Source organism: Microtus ochrogaster, chromosome 1, assembly GCF_000317375.1.
Source record: "Microtus ochrogaster isolate Prairie Vole_2 chromosome 1, MicOch1.0, whole genome shotgun sequence".
Classification (NCBI taxonomy): domain Eukaryota; kingdom Metazoa; phylum Chordata; class Mammalia; order Rodentia; family Cricetidae; genus Microtus; species Microtus ochrogaster.
This window is the reverse complement of record NC_022009.1, coordinates 18,869,331-18,888,522: the sequence shown is the minus strand read 5'-3', so window position 1 is coordinate 18,888,522 and position 19,192 is coordinate 18,869,331. Positions and strand designations below refer to the sequence as shown.

Below are 19,192 nucleotides of genomic sequence, written 5' to 3'. Positions count from 1 at the left end.
ACGGAGTTGGGTGGCAGCTTTGGCTGGCACTAGGGGTCTTCCAATCACTCCTCCTTACCTCCTTCCACACTGACAACCTTTGCAAAGCACAGCCCTGAGCAGCAACTGGGAAGACATCTCTGAGGTTCATTGCTGAGCACCGAGTGTGTGTGTGTGTGTGTTTGTGTGTGTGTGTGTGTGTGTGTGTGTGTGTGTGTGTGTGTGTGTGTGTGTGTGTTTGGATCAACATGGTGAGCATGGTGACCATGACAGTAGCTTACAGGTCTCCACTCATCCCAGCATCCAGGAAGAATCTGAATGAAACCCAGCAACTCTTCTTAGATCTTCCGGAGAAAGGTGGTCTCAGGGTGAACCACTAGCCTCTCAACTGGAGAGACAGGCAGGTAAAGAGAATCTCAGCTCACAGGACAGAGACCTCCTCGGGAGCCAATGTGGTAGGAAAACCTAAACTAATGGACCACTTGAGGCTCTGTGTGGACAGGCCCAGAATTTAAAACTCCAGAGACATAGGCTAAAGAGGATGTCTACCCCTCAGTGGGTCGGTTTGGTTTGGTTTTTGCCTCCAGGAGCCTTACAGGGCTCTCAGGATGGTATCACATAAAAAATTCCCTTGTATTTCCAGCACAGAGAGGAGAAGTAACCCTTTGGAAGGTCTAGGCACATTCTTCCATAACAAGGCTTTTGGAGAGAAGAAACTATGAGCATGAGTACTGCCCTGGGTTCCACACTGGGGCCAAGGAAAAAACGGGAGGGAAAAAGCAGGCAGGGGAGAGCTTTGAGAGACGGCTCAGCTGGTAAAAATGCTTCTGGGGCAAGCATGAGGTCTCGAGTTTGAATCCCATTAAAAGTCAGGTGTAGTGGTGCCAGCCGGTCACCCAGAACTAAGGGGACAGAGACTGAAGGGTCTCCAGAGATGGCTGTCCAGCCAGGCTGGTCATTCAGGAGGCCTGTTTCGGTGAGAGACTCTTCTCGGAACACAAGGTGGGGAAGTAAGTGAAGGAGACCCAAGGACGTTGACCACTGAGCTCCACACACACATGCACACACAGACAAAACAAATCACATAAAATATTCAAGTAGAAACACATAGACCAGAGAAAGAGTAGAGAAAAAACAAATACCAAAAAAAAAAAAGGACATGGAACAAGAATAAACAGGAAATAGTAACAAACAAAAGATATTATCTGCTTAGAATAATCATCTTCAGTGGCAATGGTACGCAAAGTTTCTAGAAAGTAAAGAAAGTGGGTCTAACTGGCACAGCCACATTTTTTTGGAACTCTTGCTACAAGACGTTATAAACTTCCAGAAGCAGTGTATGTCTGCAAACATCCCAGATAGCAGCCTGGAGGCCCTGCTGCTGCAGCAGCATCCTAACCCCCAGGAGAGGACAGACTTGCTGGGGAGCAAGGAGGAGGGAACGTGGGCAGCAGGCCCTGCTCCTCCATCCAGCTCCCCCGAGTTTTCTTGGACCAGAACTGGGAGTGCATTGGGTGGTCACCAGCCATATCTCCAAACCTAGAAGTTACCAGGAGGGTACATCAATTGACAGGACTTTGGAAAGGCAGCCTGCCTCCCAGACCTAGAAAATAACAAGGTAGCCACCACTCCACCAGTTGCCTTCAGACTCTGAATTCGGGGAAACAACCTGTGAAGCCAGGGAACATGAAAAATGAAATATGACATTGGTAAGGATGGGGTGTTTACTTGCCAAAGGAAAAGACAGCCATGCTCCCTGTGGAGGAAGACCATGCTGAGGGGCATCCTTTTTCCACTGATTTCCATCTAAGAAGACATCCTAAACTGTCTAAGGCAAAGAAAGGGGAAGAATTTTATTTATCTCACACGCCCGTGCATGTGTGTGCACACGTGCACACACACACACACACATACCCACACGGGTTTGTTTTAAGCAGAAGATAATAGAGCCACAGATTATATATTTCTGAGAGACAGGAAACAAAAGGAAACAAAATTCTACAGAGTTTTTATGAGAATCATTCATGTTTTTGTTTCATCCATCATTTTTATGAATAATTAATACTTCCTGAGTGTCCAGCCATAACTTCATTTGAGTTCACAATTGTTGTGAGAAGCTGTTTGTTGATTCCCGGCTGCTTGGCCCCCAAAATAATCACGTACAGACTTTATTATTTAAATCATTGTTTGGCCCATTAGCTCTAGTTTCTTATTGGCTAACTCTTACATATTAATTTTACCCATTTCTATTAATCTGTATATCACCATGAAGCTGTGGTTTACTAGGAAAAGTCCTGATATCTATCTCTGACAGAGCTACATGGCTTCTCCCTGACTCTGCCTTCTTCCTCCCAGCATTCAGTTTAGTTTTCCCCACCTAGCTCTGTTCCCCTATAGCTCTGCCATAGGCCCAAAGCAGTTCCTTTATTAACCAATGATACTCACAGCATACAGAGGGGAATCCCACATCACCTCCCCTTTTCTGTTTAACCCATCTCTAGTAATCTGTGCATCACCACGAGGTCATGGCCTACCAGCAAAGTGTTTGTCTTGGGCAGAGACTCCATGACTTCTCTGACTCTGTCTCCTTTCTCCCAGCATTCAGTTTAGCTTTCCCCACCTACCTCTATTCCCTGTGCAGGCCTCAGACAGTTTCTTTATTAACCAATGGTATTCACAGCATACAGAGGGAATCTCACATCACACAATGACCCAATGAAGTTAGTAATATCTTCCACGTACAGACAAGGAAGGTGGGGCAGCTTTCAGTTCTGTTAGTTCACCCAAAAGCACACCACTGTACACCCACACACTGAGACAATGGGGATGTTCTATCAGGAACTCACCAAGGCCAGCTGGCCTGGGTCTGAAAAAGCCTGGGATAAAACCGGACTTGCTGAACATAGCGGACAATGAGGACTACTGAGAACTCAAGAACAATGGCAATGGGTTTTTGATCCTACTGCATGTACTGGCTTTGTGGGAGCTTAAGCAGTTTGGATGCTCACCTTACTAAACCTGGATGGAGGTGGGGGTTCCTTGGACTTCCCACAGGGCAGGGAACCCTGATTGCTCTTCGGGCTGAGGGGGGGGGCCTTAATTGGGGGAGGGGGAGGGAAATGGGAGGCGGTGGCTGGGAAGAGACAGAAATCTTTAATAAATAAATAAATTAAAAAAGAAAAAAAAAGCACACCACTGAAAAACAGCACAGCTGTGACCGAATTCATCTCGAGTCACTTTGGCCTCAATGCACTCTGCCCCAGTGTCTTCTGAGGGACTGGGAAGTGGGTAGCCAAGCCAAGAGCAGAGGCTTGGGCCACCGTGACACCCAGCATGAGACCAAAGGGACATTTCCTTTTCCCTGTCAAGACAGCTTTAAGGAAAGAAGATCCACCTGTCATCAGCCACAGAAGAAGGGACGCACGGGATGGGGCTGTAAGTCTGCCTCTGCCTCAGTGGTGGAGAAAGTTTAACATTACCCTACCAAGAAGGTGCCTGTAATCTTCAGAGGCAGGGAGAAGACGAGAAGGGTGAAAGCAATGAATCTCGCTGTTCAGTCCCTGACGTTAAGGTTTTCTGAAGTCTTTGCCAGAGAGGAGGGAAGAGTCCCCCAGCACAGTTCCTGGGGCCTGTCACAGCCACCTCTGGGCTGTGAACAACCTCTATGAGCATGATACCCAGATCCACTTTTCCTTGTTCAAATTGTGTTGCTGGCCCCTTGACCCAGCTGCCCCGGACTGAACCTACTCCTCCCCCACAATGTTTGCAGAAACCAGCAGCTGTGCCCTCTGACAGAGGTAAGAATACTGAAATACTGTGGAGCCAGGCGGCAGAGAAGGTGAAGAGTCCCTGTGGCCTGAGGGTTGGGCCACCTGTCTCCTCCCCACTGCTGGAAACGGCTGGACTAGCCAAGGGCAACCCAGAAACACAATATCCTATAAAAATTCAAGCTATTTCCTCCTCTTGGCTGGAACTCATCCACTTTCTAAGTGTTCCAGGGCATCTTTGAATGGAAAAGTTGTGGACAGAGCGATGGAGTGTGGGGGTCGGGGTGACAGTCCTGTGATCTGCCCCTAGCTAGCTGTGAGTGTCAAGAGGGTCCTCAGCCTCGTGCCAAAAGGGAAAGTATCCAAGAGACTCCTCCAATTGTGGGCTTACATGATCACGATTTCCTTGTTCCAGAACTTCGGGAATAGTCTTCACATGACCCATCTATTGTACTCTGAAAGCTTTCAAAGTCTTTGTACATTTTTTCCCTGTTACCTCTTGAAATGTCCACCCTGGGACTAACCTTGGAGGTCATTTGACCTGCATTCAATTGGTGAAGGGACTGGTCACACTTGAATACAACCCTTTTGCTGGCTCTGACCGCCAATGTCCAACGCTGTTCCCCACACCCTCCCCACTCACAGGTCTTTACATTTTATGGAGACCCAAATGTGCCCTGTGCTTATGGCCTCGGTATCCCTTTCACTCCCTCACCATGACCAGCAGCCATGGGAAATGCTAGATTCGGGATAAAGTGGGCTCCAGGGAGGCAGGGAGGAGGGAGAGAAAGTATTCAATATCACTCTGGAACCGCTGAAGTAAACAAGTCTTAAAGCCCTGTGCTGGGCAGCTAGGGCTGCCAGAACAAAAGGCCATAGCCTGGGCGACTAACAACAGAAAACCATTTCCCCTCAGCGCTGGATGCTGGAAATCCAAGATCAAGGTTCTGGCAGGGTTGGCTTCCGGACACTTCTCTCCTTTGCTTACAGACAGCTGCCCATTGACTGCCCTGTTGCAGGGTTTCTGTGGCCCTGGTGTCTCTCCGCGTGTCACCTCCTTCTCTTCCTCCTCCTCCTCCTGTATCCCAGAATGGCCTAGAACTTGATACAGCCAAGGTGGCCTTGAAGTTCAGATCCTCCATCTGAGTACTGGGATCATAGGCACCCGCCTTCACTCCTAAGGATCCAGCTACAGCTGGACAAGCACTCCACCAACTGAGTGACATGCCCAGACACGAACCCATTTGTATAAGGACTCCAGTCAGATTAGAGGAGGGTCTGGCTAAACAATCCAGCTTACCTTACGTACCTTTGTAAGGGCCCTATTTTATTATAATTAACTTGGCTAAGTTTCTCTGTCATTTTTAAATTTTATTATACTAAGATTTATTTTCACTGCTACATAAAGATATTAACATTGCAAGAATATTCTTCTATTAGTGTAGTAATATGTCAGGTTTCTTTATATAGCATAATATTAAACTATGAATTTAAAATTAAAAATTAAGTTAACAGGCCCTATTTCTAAATATATTCACATTCTGATACTGGGGGATTAGGCTTCAGGGGACTTGCAGGAGTCACAGTTCAGCCCACCACACCTTTACTGTCTAAGACAGCTCCAAAAGATATTGTCTGTTTCTTGGAACATGAATTCCCACAAACCAACCCAAGGTCTCACAAGTGGGTCTAATCATACCTTGGAGTCCTCCGTGTTCACAAAAGAGAACACAGCAGCGCACTTCCTCATGCTCTCTCAGCTTCAACCAGAACTCAGGAAGTGTCCTTCCCAGGGCCAGCCTTGGGGCACAGCTCCCCTCCTGCAGTTCTGCAGTCATATCTAGCCTGCCCATCTAGGCCACTAAGAAGGGAACCATGGCACCCAGCCTCACCTCTCCTCCCGCCCCTCCACGATAATGCCAGAGCGACAGCAGAAACACACAAAACCGGAGACCCTTTTCTGTAGAGTCGTTCCAATAACTCTAAAGGTCGCTAACAGCAGGTCTCTCCATGACAGTGGGTGGCACAGGTATGTCTGTCGCGGGCATTACACGCCTCCCGGTGGAAGTGCACACCCATTCCCCCAAACACATATCCGTTTGCATCTAATTAAGCCTACAGATTTTACAAGGAGCATAAAGGACAGAGGGGCATATTTAAAACCCAACGGGAAGCTGGATGTGGCGGCTCACACCTGTAGTCCCAGCCCTGTTGGATGATGAGGCAGGAGGATCACAGACAACAGAGGGCAGCCTGCCATGTACAGCAGGACCAGGGCTACATGGCAAGACCCTGACTCCAAAAAAAAAAAAAAATCAAAAGTAATAATGAGACAAACAGATACAAAACAGAGCGGGAATGGAAGCAGGAAATCTAAGGTGAAACGATTCTCTATTCAACCAAACAAGTTACGGAGGAAGGAAGGAGTCAGGGAAGAACCGAGATCAAACAAAATTTAAAAGACGGAGTCTCGGAGCCCAACATGTGGCACTAATTCAGATCCTGAATGAAGCAAACAGAAAAAAAAAAAAAAAAGTTTTGAGATAATGTTCAAGATCTGAACTCTGATTATTTAGATTATACTAAAGAACTGTTAATACTCTTTGGCTGTGATCTGCCTCTGTATTAGATTTTTGTTGGTCCATCCCAGTCTTTTAAAGGTAATGCAAGCATCCCTTCCTGTGGTCTCACACACACCCCATCCGGCTCATCGTAAACACACAATACGGTAACAGGAACGTGAATTCATCCGACCAGTCCACTGAGAGTCAGAGTTAGAAACAGAGCACTCTGGAGTGGGGTTCCCTGGGCCATCCAGTCAGTGACAACATTTGCTGATGTCAAATTCACTTCAGAATAATCAGAACTGGGGACTAGGAAGATGACAGACAAAAGGAGACTGGCCCTGAGCTGTTCGTCACTGAAGCTGGGTGGCATTCCATGGGAAGTCATCACACTACCCTCTGGATGTGCACTTAGACATTTCCTTGACAGTTTAAAAAATAAGTTTCTCATTAATAAATGGGACCTCCTGAAATTGAAAAGCTTCTGTAAAACAAAGGACATGGTCAACAAGACAAAACAACAGACTTAAAGAATGGGAAAAGATCTTCACCAACCCCACATCAGACAGCGGTCTGATCCCCAAAATATACAAAGAACTCAAGAAATTGGTCATCAAAAGTACAAGTAATCCAATAAAAAAAAATGGAGTACTGATCTAAACAGAGAACTCTCAACAGAGGATTCTAAAATGGCTGAAAGACACTTAAGGAAATGTTCAACATCCTTAATCATCAGAGAAATGCAAATCAAAACAACTCTGAATTTCCTTCTTACACCTGTAAGAATGGCCAAGATAAAAAACACTGATGACACCTTATGCTGGAGAATTTGTGAAGTAAAGGGAACTCTCCTGCATTGCTGGTGGGGATGCAAGCTGGTACAGCCCCTTTGGATATCAGTATGGTGATTTTTCAGAAAATTAGGAAACAACCTTCCTCAAGACCCAGCAATAACACTTTTGGGTATATTTCACAAGGATGCTCAATCATGCCACAAGGACGTGTGCTCAACTATGTTCGTAGCAGCAATGTTTGTCATAGCCAGAACCTGGAAACAACCTAAGTGCCCCTCTACCGAAGAATGGATAAGGAAAATGTGGTACATTTACACAATGGAGTACTACACAGCAGAAAAAAATAATGGCATCTTGAAATTTGCAGGCAAATGAATGGAGCTAGAAAACATCATTTTGAGTGAAGTAACCCAGAAATGGAAAGATAATTATCACACGTACTCACTCATAGGGGGTTTTTTAACATAAAGCAAAGAAAACCAGCCTACAGATCATAATCCCAGAGAACCTAGACAATAATGAGGACTCTAAGAGAGACATACATAGATCTAATCTACATGGGAAATAGAAAAAGACAAGATCTCCTGAGTAAATTGGGAGCATAAGAATCTTGGGGGAGGGTAGAGGGAGAGGGGAGAGGCAGGGGGGAGCAGAGAAAAATGTAGAGCTCAATAAAAATCAATATAAAATATATATACATATATACATATATATATATATATACATATATATGACACTCTCTTACTGCTTACCGCTATGTCCATCTCATCTTACTGTAGGAGCACTGGGATTCCAGGTTCACCAGCTCTACCTAGGCTGCCTTTTACTCAGGTCCTCATCTGTAGTTGGCAAGTGAACATCTCTCTGCTCCACAATGAGGTTCAAGAACAAAAGAAAGGGTTGCTTCTTTGAGGGACCTGCTGCTAACAGGTGGGGAGCATGCCTCTTCTCTCTTCAGAAGGAATGTACATCCAAACTCAAACCCTTTCCCCCCCATCTGCTGGCCTCCTCCCTCTTCCCCTGCCTGAGGCTCTGAGACCACACCTCCTCCCCAGAGCTCTGGGCAGGTGCCTTAGCCTTGCAATATGGTGTCCCTCCCTGCTCACTCCAGCCTCTTTAGCTCTCTCTGGGTGATTAAGAAGAAGTCTTTTTTTTTTCCTTCAAACTTAAGGCAACTAGTTTAGGAATTTCAAAGTTAGCAAGTGAAAATCCAAGATGTCCAGTTAAATTTGAGTTTCAGAAAAACAACAACAGATAACAGTTTAATGTAAGTGTCCTGTTGCTGTGAAGAGACACCATGCTCAAGGCAACTCTTAGGAAAGAGAGCATCTAATTGGGGACTTGCTTACAGTTTCAAAGGCTTAGTCCATTACCATCATGGCAGGGGGCATGGCAGCACACAGGCAGGCATGGTATTAACCATCCTGATCCTCCAGGAGGGGGTCGTGGTGGGAGGGTGGGGTAGGGTGGGGAATGGGATAGAACGAGAGGGTGTGGCCTTGCATGGGCTTTTAAAACCTCAAAGCTCACATACAGTGACACAATTCCTCCTACAAGACCATAACTACTATTCTTTTAATTCTTTCAAATAGTGACAGTAAAGAAAGACCCAAATAAAAATTATTCACCATTTGTCTGAATGCAAGTCTGATTCTTATAAGTATAGGAATTATTATTATTATTATTATTATTATTATTATTATTATTATTGCAATATTGGTGATCAGAGAAATTAGAACGAATAAGTTTTTAAAGACTTGGACTGCATCAACAACCATCAGTATGTTATTCATGGTCCATTTATTAATGTTTATATTTAAGTAGTATTTTTCTGTGTACTAAACTCCTTATTGCAACCCTGTGGAATGTGCCTGGCTTGTGTTTCAAAATTTCCCAGAAGCATTTGAAAAGAAGGTATGTCATGTCAGTTGTAAGCATTTTGGGAAGGTTGGTATTTGGGAAACTTTATGTAAAAAGTGTGAATTGGTAAGCTGGTTGTCCTGGTAATAGCATTAGAACTTTGGTAAAGAATAGATTCGGGCTTCGTCTTTGGCTTCTTTCCATTTATCAGAGAAACTTTTTTTGTTTCATATATATATCTGAAGAGAGAAGAAGCATGCTCCCCACCTGTTAGCAGCAAGTCTCTCAAAGAAGCAACCCTTTCTTTTGTTCTTGAACCTCATTGTGGAGCAGAGAGATGCTCACTTGCCAACTACAGATGAGGACCTGAGTAAAAGGCAGCATAGGAAGAACTGGTGAACCTGGAATCCCAGTGCTCCTACAGCAAGATGAGATTCACACAGTGGTAAGCAGTAAGAGAGTGTCTCGAGTGGGGGAGGAAAAGCCACCACCCAAGACTGTCATGTTTCCCCATGCACACTGTGGCACATGCATGCACACATTCTCCTACAAACACACACATACAGCACAGGCAAAAAATATATATATTTCTAAGCTTTTTATTCAGTATCAAAACAAACTCTATTGTGGTCGATCTAAATGCACTGCAATCTTTTTTGAACTTCCTTATGTGTTATTGAACATATACAAAGGGACTTTAAAGCCCATGTACTTAAACCCAGTTACAAACAAACAAAAAAAATAAATTCCTTAAAAGTCTCCTGTGTCCCTCCAATGTATTCTTCCCTATCCTCACCCCCTACCCTAGGGATCCAGGAATATAATCTTTGTGTTATAATTTTCTTTAATTTTCTCATACATTTGTACCCTTAAACAATGTGTGGCTTTTGCATATCCTTAACTTTAATAACTTTCATAAAATAGTAGCCTGGCCTATGTATTCTTCCTCAATGCTCCTTTGTTCATGCTCCTTTTTAATAATGAAATTAATCAACTTAATCATTAAATCATCATGTTTGGTACTATGTAATAGTCCATTATTTGGTTATATTCTTTTGTTGATAGTCATTTAGGTAGTTTCCAAAGTTTTCCTATCACCAAATGCTATTATGAACATCCTTGAACACATCTCTTCATAGAGTCTAAGAGCATTTCTCTAGGGCATATAACAGGGTAGAGTTACAAGGTCAAGAAGTGTGTGCAACTTCAACCGTAATTCTACAAAGTGACCGTACTAATTTATATTCCCACCAGTAGCAATAAATAATTTTTATAGTCATGTCCTGCTGAGGTTAATTGAAAACGCCCCTTTAAATTAGAGGGGTTCAAAGCCTGCTCAAAATGAGCAGGAGGCCTGGTGCTAATAGCTCCTAGCCTTAAAAAGCAGACCTGCCATGGGCACAGCCAACAATGATGTAGACTAAATTTGCAGGTTATCCATGAATCAGCCTGGACTGAGATTTGCCACAAGGCATATGAGGGACGAGAAAGCAGCTGCTGCACCTGCCATGAGCTCAGGGGTTTGGGGTTGGGGGAACAGCAGGAAGGTGGCCAGCAGCTGTGGTGGGAAGAGAGACTACAGGTTTGAACACTCCTGAAGGTAGACAGCCTCCTGAGAAAACAAAGGCAACCCTGGGCAGAGGGTCCAGAGAAGTGGCACTAGCATCCCATGCCCAGGCCTGCTTTAACTTGTATTAGTTTCCTGTAGGATTGGAAGATGTTCCCGATACATGAACCTGGTTTAATGGTTGCTAAGGTGCATCGCACGCACGTGCTGAACTTCCCCGTGATAGCCCCACTTCCGGCAAAGCACAACCCTGTGACTCTTACGTGAACTGACTTTCTTCTTTCTGCACAAAGACAGTCATATATTCTGGTTGGCATTTTACTTTCTTTTTTAATTGTCCAGTATATCTTTATAAAGAAAGAAACCATCCGCATTTATTGAAAATTCCATTATTCAATAAACATTCACTAAGCACCTGCTCTTGGGCAAGGCAGAGTCCATAAAAAAAATTAAGCAACTTTACCATAAGAGACTGCAGACTCAGAACACAATAACAACCTCATTTGTTGCATGCTTTCTGTGGCCTGGCAGTTGTACTGGACCCCTAATGAATGTGGCGGGCAGAACAAGCCCCACCCAAGATGCCTATGTTCTATCGCTCATATGACTATGTCATGTGCCAGAGAATCATGGTTGCTCATTGGGTAACCCAAAAATTAGTCTGTACCATCCAGGAAGAGCTGGTGCTATCACAAGGTCCTTCCTTAAACAAGAGACAGCAGATGAGGGAGACAGCCCAGGGGAGAAAAACTTGACCTTCGCTGCTGACTTTGAAGGTGGAAGGAACCATGAACTAAGGACTGTGAGCAGTTCCCAGAAGCTGAAAAGGGCAAGAAAATAAATTTTTGAACCAAGCATAGTGGTTGCACGCCTGCAGCTCCAGCACTTGGGGTAAAGAAGTGTAGCTCAGGACTTCGAGGCTGGCCTCAGATACATAGGGCACTCATGAAAAGCTTGAGTTACAAGAGACCCAGCTTCAGGCCGGGCGATGGTGGTGCACGCCTTTAATCCCAGCACTCGGGAGGCAGAGGCAGGCGGATCTCTGTGAGTTCGAGACCAGCCTGGTCTACAAGAGCTAGTTCCAGGCTGGAAAAGCCACAGAGAAACCCTGTCTCGAAAATCCAAAAAAAAAAAAAAAAAAAAGAGAGAGACCCAGCTTCAAAAACCAACTTCTATGTCTCCCCCTCCCCATCCAGGACTCATGGACTACTGAGGAAAAGGGAGAGCCGGGGGATGGGGTAGAGTGTGGCAGATCACTTTCATCTGGGCATGACGCAGCCACTGCCTTCTTGAGCTCTCAGCAGTTGCGATTACCCACACAACACCAAGGCCCAGCAACATTCTTGCACGGAATGGGGAAAGGACGGTAAGGCACCAAACACACCCCACAGATATAAATACCATGCCCCTGATGGCGGCTGGAGGAGCCTAAGACTGTTTCTTCAGGGTGTAACCACTGGTAAGGTATCCAGGGTTCTGTAAATAATCACCACTCATGCACCTATATTAGCAACTCCTCTAAGCCGATAACTGAATTAAAATCAGTGGGTGCAGTGAGAGAAGGGGAGGGGCGGGGGTGACTGTGGAAAGTGGGGAAGAGGAATAGGGTCCACAGGAGTGGAGGGGGTGCAAGAGAAGGTTATGGTGGTGTAAATATGATCACAACGCATTATATACATGTATGCACATGCCAAAATGAAGTTCGTTATGTGTAATTATTATATGTTAATCGACAATCATTCAGTCCCTTGGGTCTATTAAGCACATTTCCGGTGGTTAATGGCTGTGGTAGGTGTGGCTAACATCAGACCCCCATTCTATCGGACAGCACCTCGGTCATTGCTTGTGAGCTGGCTGATGACTCTGTCCTTTCACAGCACTCACTACCTCATTTGCATATTTCCCTCCCCCGTGCCAGGGATTCGAGAACAGATACATAATAAGTAATGAATAAATAAACTACTAGCCGCAGCAATTAGTTTAAACCCTAGCTAGGCTCTGACCTGCAGAGATGCTTGTCTAGACTAAAAGTGACCATTCTCCCAGGGCTGAGTAGGTTATTCAATTCCTACCAGTTTGCCTTGCAAGCCAGGGCCTGAATTTGATGCTCAGAATCTACATTTAAAAAAATAAAAAAACAAAAAAACCTAGTATGATGATGGCTTGTAACCCCAGCATTGGGAAGGCAGAGGCAGGAGGATTCCTGGGCCTCCCAGGCTAGCCAGTCAAATCCACTTGGCAAGTTCCAGACTAGTGAGTGACCCTTAAAAACAAAGATGAACCCAAGGTTGTCCTCCGGCTTCCACTTTCACTTGCACGTATGTGTGTACACACATGCAAGATAGCCCCTGAGTTTCCCACTGCCAGAACCTTCGAGAATATCAACCTTGTGGAATCTTCTACCTATAAGCTGATTTTATCAGAGGGGCAAGCTTGCTCACAGCTATGAGGTATCTGTCACGTTTCAAGTCACCTGACATATTGCCTGGCTAACTGGGGGAAAGCTCTGCTAAGATCAGAGCTGCCTTCTCTGCTGAGTGAAGGGTGCCCCACACTGGGCCCCCAAAAGGGAGGAGTAAACCAACCAAAGCAATACTGGGAAGTCCACAGAGCTCCAGACCTAACAAGCTAAGGCAGTGGCCACAGGGAAGATTATTTTGTGATCTAGCAATTGAGTGTGGAATGATGTCAGAGCGAAGGAAAAGCCAATTCTCCTCTAGAATGACCTGTGAGGCTCGGGTCTTCATGGAAACGACTGGAAGCGTCCGTAGAGACCCAATTCTCTCATCCCCCTGGTGACTCACAGCTGTGCAGAGCACGGCCTGTGCACAATGCTAACTCTGTTTGGCAGGCTTCACAGCAGCTCCGATCGATTTCTCATCAGCAACTCAACCCTTGTCCTCTTGCAAACAGCTCAGTGGCAAACACAGAAGGAGGGGGCCTTCCACACTGCCAGGCCTCACCACTGGCAGCCATGCCAGAACTTGGTCCCCTGAACAATAAATCTCTATGTGGTCTGGAGAGAAAGGCCACCCTGTACCTGATGTATGCAGGGCTATACACCCAACTCAGCCCCTGCAGAGTGGAGAGAAGGGAGGAGGTGGGACCTAAGGCCCCAGTCAAATGAGAAACAGGCCTCGGCCTCCGCTGCACTCAGAGAGGCAGCTCAAGAGCCACACCAGCTGGTAGGTGGCTCTACTCGGCTGAGCTAAGGGTACAGACACTCGTTGTTAGCATCCGTCCTCGCCGGCACACCGAAAGAGGCAGTGTGACGTCTTCTATAAATTTATAAATTACTAAAGAAAATTACACTTTTAAAAAATAAATAATACAATAACATTATCCTGGGCTGGGCCAACTGATGTCCATATTTGTGCTGGAACCTGGGCCTGCTCTGCTCATGTCCCCATGGAATATGCTAGATAGGGACACATCTGGGAGAGGAAGGAGAAACAGAAGTGAGGAAAGAGCCCCCGACCCTGAGAACTAGCATTTGACCTCGAGTGCAAAGAACTGAATTAATCAGAGCCCTTAGTTCATGACATCCTTTGATTCGTGCAGGGCTTGTATTTACTTTTTACTTAATCGGCTATTAGAACTTTAATAGCGGACAAAGAGCTGGGAGCCCACCCTCTCTCACTAAAGTACCAAAGCCAATTATGTAGTATCCCCCCAATCTAACCCCTTCACCCCATGACTCCCAAGTCAGTATATATAAAAACCTTGATTTTTCTTTTTTTTTTTTTTTTTGTAGCTACAGGTATTTCTTTAAAGGTTTTTTTAATTTCGGTTATTTATAAATTTACAAAAGATGTCACACTGCCTCTTTTGGTATGCTTCTTTTATTTAATATTGCATTGCTAAGAGAAATCAACTTTGATCTCTTGTGCATATGTACAATGTGTGTGTGGTTGTTGTTGTGTGTGTGTATATGTGTACATGTGTGTGCGTGCATGCAGATGCACATGTTGAGGTCAGAGAACAACCTCAATTGTCAGTTCTCATAGTCCACCTTGTCTTCTGAGGGACAGGGTCTCTTTGTCGCTTTGCCACTACAGATGCAAAAGTTTCTAGGTATTCTCCTGTGCCTACCTCCCATCTCTTGATAGGAGTACCAGAATTACAGACACACACTACCAAATCTGACTAATTAATATGAATTCTGGGAATCTGGACTCAAGTCCCATATTTCCATAGCAAGCACGTTACTTCCTGAACTATCTCCTGACAAGAGCTTACCTGTTGCTATTGCTCCCATGCTTGGCCTGAGCAGAATTTTTCACGGTGTGAATTCACCACAGTTTGCTCATCTGTCTCCCCACTAATGGGGAGCTGGACTCCTTCCAAGCTCGTGGGGATAACAGCACAGCGCCACACAGTCGCTGCCTTCTCAGCCCAAGTTTCTCTAAGGCACGCATGCCTAGGAATAGAACTGCTAGGCCACACCAAGTGTGACCCCGCGACTTCAGGAGACAAGTTGGTAGCAAACCGTCTATGGTGCCGAGCACGTCTTAAATGCACATTTCCTCCCCTAACCCTTTCAATCTGATTTCTTTAAGTATCAGATATCAGCTCTACCAAAATGTTTAAATCAAGTTCTTGCACAGCATCTCAGGTGAATTTTCCTACACGGAAGAGAGGGTTGGACAACAGGAAGAAAACCTAAGTGGAGCCAAGACCTAGTCTAGACACTGAGGTAGGATAGTCCAATGGGAAGAAACAGCCCAGTAGCTGTTCTACTTTTGGCAAATGTGATGTGGGATTCCCCTCTGTATGCTGGGAATATGCTTTATTACCATTAGTGGTGATATATAGATTAATAAAAATGGGTTAATTTAAGATGTAAGAGCTAGCTAGGAATATGCCTAAGCCATTGGCCAAACAGTGTTGTAATTAATACAATTTCTGTGTAATTATTCAGGTCTGGGTGGCCAGGAAATGAGAGCGCAGTCTCCATTTACACAGATGGGAGAGAGAAATAAATGTTTACAGTAGAGTTAAAGCTCATTTCCCATCGAAGATGCTCACTCAGCCTCTTCTGCCTCATTCTTACAATCACTGCTTGTGCAAAGAACAAAAACCTGAAAACGGAAAGCCCAGTGTGTAAGTCAGTGATTTCAAATGACAGTGGGGAGGAGGCTCAGACTGGACATCACCATATAGTCTAACGCATCTCTATACCCACAAGCTGAGTGTTTTCCAGTCTGACCAGCTCACAGATGAATCAGGTCCCTCTTCTTCCTCAAGGAACTTGCAAGCTCTCTAAGACAGGATCAGGCATGAAGTGCCCGAGGGGGCACAGTGCTGGGAAGGAGAAGATGCTCACTGTTGAAGGACTCAAAAGTTAAGGATTGCAGAAGCCTTCGCAGAGACCCTGATGGAGGAGGCAGGGAGCAAAGAATATACTTAAAATAATTATAAACTCAGTTTCTGACTCCCACCCCTTGATTTTTGCATAGTCTCCTATTTCTCACATTTTTAGGTGGGGTGTTATTTTGAGACAAGGTTTCTCTATGTAGCCCTGGCTGTCCTGGAACTCACTCTGCAGATCACAGAAATCCACCTGTCTCTGCCTCCTGAGTGCTGGGATTAAAGATGCGCACTACTACTGCCCAGGCTTTCTCACACTTCTTAAATGCTCCTAGCTCTGGTCACACTCAGACACCAGAGGAACTCGGGGCTCCTCACTACAGACCCAGGATCATGTCATTCTCTTTAGTTTTCACTCCACAAACACTGACGGAGCAGACTGCTACCAGTTGGCCAGCCCTGTACTGAGCTCTGGGGATACACAGATGAAGAAGATGGGGTTCAGTCTCAGCCCCATTCCCATTCCCTATCTTCAAGGGTAGGCAGAAGATTAAACAAAGACTGCTCACTTGGCCTGTCTATCACTCAGACTTTATCAGCCCGAGACAGCCTCTCCCTTTTTCCCCAGTTCCAGGGGAGCTGATGCCTCTGGCCTCTGACGGCACCTACGCTCACGGGCTCATATTCACCTACAGATAGACACATATACATGTAACTAAAAATAATAAATAAGTCTTTTTAAAAAAGAAAGAAGTGACTGCTTTCCCCATAGCTGGAAGAATCCTGCACAGCTTCCCAGGTAGCCAAGTGGCTCTTCAGACCTCCAAGACCCAAGTATCAGGTGCTTCCCACCGAGCAACCTCCAATCTGATACTTGATAGCTGGTGGTTTCCAGAGTCAAACAAATGTCAGGAATTTTATGAAGGAAGGCAGGAAGCAGAAAGGGGGGCAAGGACCGGGGTCTAGGCCTCAAGGGAGCTCAATTAGTGAATCAGATAGTTAAAGCGAAAGGGCAGGTTCTCAGTTTCCTAGAAAGCCAGCTGGAAAAGATGGCAATCCTTAAGCCTCTGTCACTCAAAAGATTAAGAGAGGAGACCTCAGGGTGCCCAGAGGGAATTCTTCAACAAGCCAGATGTCTCTGCTCTTCCTATGATTCCACTGCCCTCAACCAGAGTCACATTTCTGGAGCCACCAAGAAGCCACAGTATCTTCTGAGCCAGGGTTGAAATGCAAACATAACCCTTTATCAATACAGACAGAAAAGATTCCTCTGCAACCCCATCTGGTGTATTGGGGTTTAGAATTTTCTCACGGAACTATTTTTCCGTTTACCTGGAAAATATAATACAGTTCATGCATACAATGTGATCCATGAAAACCTCCCAGAGCCATGCATACATCACGTGGAATTCAAACAAGGCAGTAAGCCCCCGTGTTTCACCTCCCTGACTCTACAGTGGGTCTAAAAAGACTGCCCCTCTTGTTCTTAAGAGATTGTATAAAATACCAAGTCCAAATGTTCATAAATGGTGGCTCTTACTGCTGCCCATAAATGCAACCAGACAACCAGAAGCTTAAGAGAGCCTGCTTCCAGTCTGAAAAGATGACTCGGTAGTAACAAGCACTGGCTGCCCTTCCAGAAGAGTCAAGTTCAGTTCTCTGAACCCCTGTAGGGTCTCTCACAACTCCAGTTCCAGGGGAGCTGATGCCTCTGGCCTCTGAGGGTACCTACGCTCACAGGCTCATATTCACCTACAGATAGACACATATACATGTAACTAAAAATAATAAATAAGTCTTTTTAAAAAAGAGCCACGTCTCCTTAGTATGTTCTAAATGTGTGTGTGTTTGACACTGAGTGAGCTAGGGTGTAAGCAAACCTACTTACAGGTCCTGCTTATGTTCCATCACGTTGGTCAAATTAACAAACTAAAGAAGTGGTCGGGAAGCTTAGTCAGAATCTGTTTGCCCCGAAGTCCTAGCTTGCTCCTAAAAGGTGCTTTCTCCGGTTCCAGGAGTTAGGGAAGGAAAGCCATATGGCTTGAGACGTTAGACATGCCCGGCAGCAAACAAGCCCCCCACCATTTGTCGGAGGGCCTCTCTCCTTTCGACCCTCGTGTGGGCGGGCATCCAGATTGCGCTAGGGGTGCTCTGGTCTGCGTCTCTGTCTTGACTGTTCCTAATTATTGGAGGGAACGCCGTGGCTCTCTCTTGCCTGACCTCAGAATTTAAGAGCTCCGAGTCCTCATATCAAACCATCAGCTTCATTTAAAAGGCATCCTCATCTGCATCCATAAAAGTCGCTCCTGCAGCCCTGGCTTGCCCCAGCTTTGGGAATGCTGTCGAGGATTTATGACACACCCTGGATCTAATCTGCCGCACTTTAACTGCTGCTGTTGCACATCTGGTCATAAAAGCAAGGGCCGGCCCAACACGGGGACAAACACTTTTCTTTCCTAAGTGGCTGCAAATCTGATCTCCCAGTGATAGGTGGGCTCAGATGTAATCAGCCCAGCATCTGGGCAGTCATTAAGTTAAGTCAGGTTTTGCAAAGCTTTTCCTCCATGCACGACAGCTATAAAGATGATTCCCGCATAGCAAAAGCCAGGAATAAAGAAGCAGCTATGGTAACAGGTGGTAATGGGGCTAGCCATCCAGGAAATGGGGCCAGAGGATCTCCAGGAAAGAAAGCACAGTTTGGTTGAGAAGCCAACCTTGTTTGCTCAGAGGTCCCAGCTACTTTCCCAGGGATGTTCCCCCAGGGTGCGGGCAAACTGCTACCCGGAGGTCCAGGCTCTGATCTGACTACCTCTGATGTTTGCCCAGAGCTTGCCTTCCTTATGTTTTACCAGAGGAACCACTAGGTGGTTTAACAAATACATTTTTAAGGCAGTGAAATTTTTTATTAGACCAATAGGAGGGGGCAGGGAGGGCAATAATCTAGACCAGAAATGAACACAATGCTGCCGGTTCCCGTTTTACAATGCCCTGGACAATCCGTCCTGTGCACAGAATTGGCACATTTCGTGTGGTTCAGAAACTCCAATCAGACCAAGGTTCAAACGATCCAACCCAGGGGAGGAGATCCTGGAATACTGCGCAGCTCTCCCAACTTCTCCACAGCTCCCCACTCCTGCCACTCCTCCAGGGCCAGGACGGCACGAGGGGGCATTAAAATTATCTGCTGTGGGTTTTACGAGTAGCGATTGCTTTTTAAAACAACAACAACACAGGGTCGTTGTGTGGCTCACGGGTAACCTAAAACTCTCTAGGCAGAGTAGCCTCCCCCCCCCATTATCTCACACACACACACACACACACACACACACACACACACACCCTCCTAAAACT

At 45.6% G+C, this 19,192-nt stretch overlaps 1 protein-coding gene across 3 annotated transcripts in view; it reads right to left on the bottom strand.

Annotated features, from left to right (window-relative positions):
• Smoc1 (SPARC related modular calcium binding 1) overlaps positions 1-19,192 on the bottom strand; it is a 156,921-nt gene that overhangs the window by 136,865 nt on the left and 864 nt on the right. The gene's annotated exons all lie outside the window — the stretch shown is intronic.